The following is a 2,989-nucleotide window of genomic DNA, read 5'->3' on the forward strand; positions in this document are numbered from 1 at the left end:
AGTTAAATCTAAATAACTTTGTGTAATTCAATATCAATAAGAATACTTAAGAGACGGTTGAAAGAATATTAGAGAGATAAATACTCGACTGGACGCTGTTTTTTTAGGATCGTAATCTTCCTCGCCGTATCCCGCCTTAACGCCGGCCGACACGTACCGGCCATTGTGACGTCGAATACGTCTTCCGTGGCGCTTCTTATATGAGCGTTACAAGTGCTTTCTAAATAATCTAAGTCCAGCTGAATAGAGCGTATTGTATTGACATAGTAGAGTGGTGGCCGGTCGTATAATACCAGCGCTATGTGTGCGCGCCGAGGAGTGCCGTGCTCGTGTGTGCGTGTGATAGAATAATATTGTAGGAGATCGTAACGTTTTCTTTTAGCATTGGTGGCATTTTACGTTCTACGTCATGAAAATTCTTTAAATAGCGTCATTTCTAATCTGAAATTTCTAGATGAACTGTTCTCAACCGTGTATTTAATATCGAAGTTATATGTCGTAGTGTCGTAAAATAATACGTTATATTATGAAAATCTCTTTGGCTATATCCAGAGTCCCGGCGGGTGGTCCCCGCACCTTCAAGACTGACCACCCCCTCTGCCCACTACACGTCTTCTGTAGTACTTCCTACGCCGCATCGGACGTTAATGGAATTTTGTTTTATTTTGTAATATATTTATGACTAAAAGCTATGTTTTGTTGTTAAGAAATACCTACAATCTGTATACAGCAATAGTAAATAAATTCTATAGATTTCCAATGAGTTTTGTTAGTTTGCAAAAATACTTCCTTATGACATTACATTTATAATCCCAAAAAATAAAAATAGTTTGGAAAATCCAAAAGTGCACGCCTCATAATTTTTTTTTAATAATTATTTATTAATTATTATTTTTGTTTATTTAATAACAATTAAACCACATCGAATCAGACCCTGAAAAATGAAAGGGTTCTATTCCTGAGCATACTCAAGCGTAAGAGAAAAAAAAAGACTCGATTAGTAAAGTATTTCGGTCGCTATCGTGTTAACAAGAAAATCCTCCGCACATACAGACACACGGACGTCCAAGACAGAACTTTTTTAAACTGTTTTTTAACTAGTTTAAATAACAAAAATGACATCAAAAATATCATGAATGTTAAAAATAGTGTTTTTTCTTAATATGTGTGTGTATGTATTATCTTACAAGTGCAATGTATGATACATAAAGACATTTTAAGTTTGAAAAATCAGATGTTTTGCGCGAAGTGACAGTAGTACCCACCTCAACGCTTCGCTTATGAGGCGTGCAATATAAGTTGCATAAGAACTCGAATGAATAATGAAAGTGATGTAGAGTTTAAAATTTGAATTTTTGTAATCGATATGAAATTTAAATTTTGAAAAAATATTTTTTACAATTCATGAAAACAGCGTTACCACTACCTAGGTACTGTAGATTCTGGTTTTGTACAAATAATATTTCCGTAGGTACGATGAATTAGTTGTAACTATTAATAAAAAGCAGTTTAATTATATTTATATAATTAAAAAAAGCAGTTAAGTTGTTATAACAACTTAACTGCTTTTTTTCAATGGAAGAAGAGTTTTATAAATTAATCACGAATTATGTTAATATTATTCTATTACTCCTTATTAATAAAAAGGATATTTAAATTTTACTTAAGTAAGATAAGATAAGCAACCAATAATTTTAAGATATGTCCCTGCAGCGGGATTAGGTACCTATAAGTAATGAAATATATTATGGTGGAACAAGGAATGCGTTCATTAAATGAATTTACATGATAATAATGCTTGAAACTACGTAACTGAATATTCTCTTACGGCTAGCTAGAGCCTTCTTGGAAGGTCCTTTCGTAAACTATATATAACTTTAGTTTTGTATAGGACGCACCAAGCATGGTGATCGGTTAATATTTAAATATTTTTAACAAATAAATAAATTAGATATGTATACAATAATAGTTACGTAACCAGTAATTCAAAGATAGAATCATGTTATTTTATATTAACTTTTTAATCACAGAATGTAAAATGATAAATAAGTTATCATCATCGATTAAGTATTGTATATGCATTTTAACGCATTCATCTTCAGGTACTAGATTTATCTTTATTGGGGTGACATCCACCTAACTAAAATGAAAAAGCAATTACAAAAGTTTAAGCTAATATTGCTGTAACCATCTCTGCCACCATTCCAACACATGACGATCTTTTTTTAACAAAAGACAACATAGCAAACATTTTCCACCTGTCTTGCTTCAGGAATTTCGTTAAAAATAAGTGAAACAAGCTGGTTTATTAAGTTGGTGGAAATGTCACGAACAGAGAGACGTACGGAGCCGTTGTGAGCAAATCATATTAACGAGAACGTACTGCTCTCCTGACGCTATAGTTTACTATTTCTCTGCAATTTTTCCCAGCAAAATTGGTGTGTAAATATTTTTAACTCGTAGCAATTGTCTCTATGGAATGTTTTCGTATTTTTGTGGAGGTTATCTCAACTCAACTCATCCAGTATCGATGGGATGAAAATTGTTTTGTTAATTAAAAGGTAGGTAATTCATAGCTTATCCGCATGTAATAAATGTGTTTTCATTGGTTATAACTTAGGTATAACTATTTAATAGAACCTAGGTTTTATTGTCTTTAGATCAAGAAATGATCAAGATTGAAGATATTACATTTTTACACTACTTAAATTATGATTTGGTATATATAAATCTGTGATAAATTTATATTAATAGATATGTATAATTATTCACATCTTCGATTACTTTTATTTACTTATTATAAAACAGTTTACACCTATTAGTAGGTATGTGAACTTTTACAGCATCGCTTTAGTACAAAAGCAATAAATATAAAAACATTTTAAACCAAAACTGTAAGTATTTCACATTAATTTCCTGAGAATGTTAGCCACCACCGTTACATACTCGTAGGTGCTCGAGCCAAAAGTTATGTTCGAATACTTTTAAC

Source organism: Colias eurytheme, chromosome 2 (genome assembly GCF_061535395.1).
Source record: "Colias eurytheme isolate Ceu_HAF_F1 chromosome 2, ilColEury1 Martin Lab GWU primary, whole genome shotgun sequence".
Taxonomy (NCBI): domain Eukaryota; kingdom Metazoa; phylum Arthropoda; class Insecta; order Lepidoptera; family Pieridae; genus Colias; species Colias eurytheme.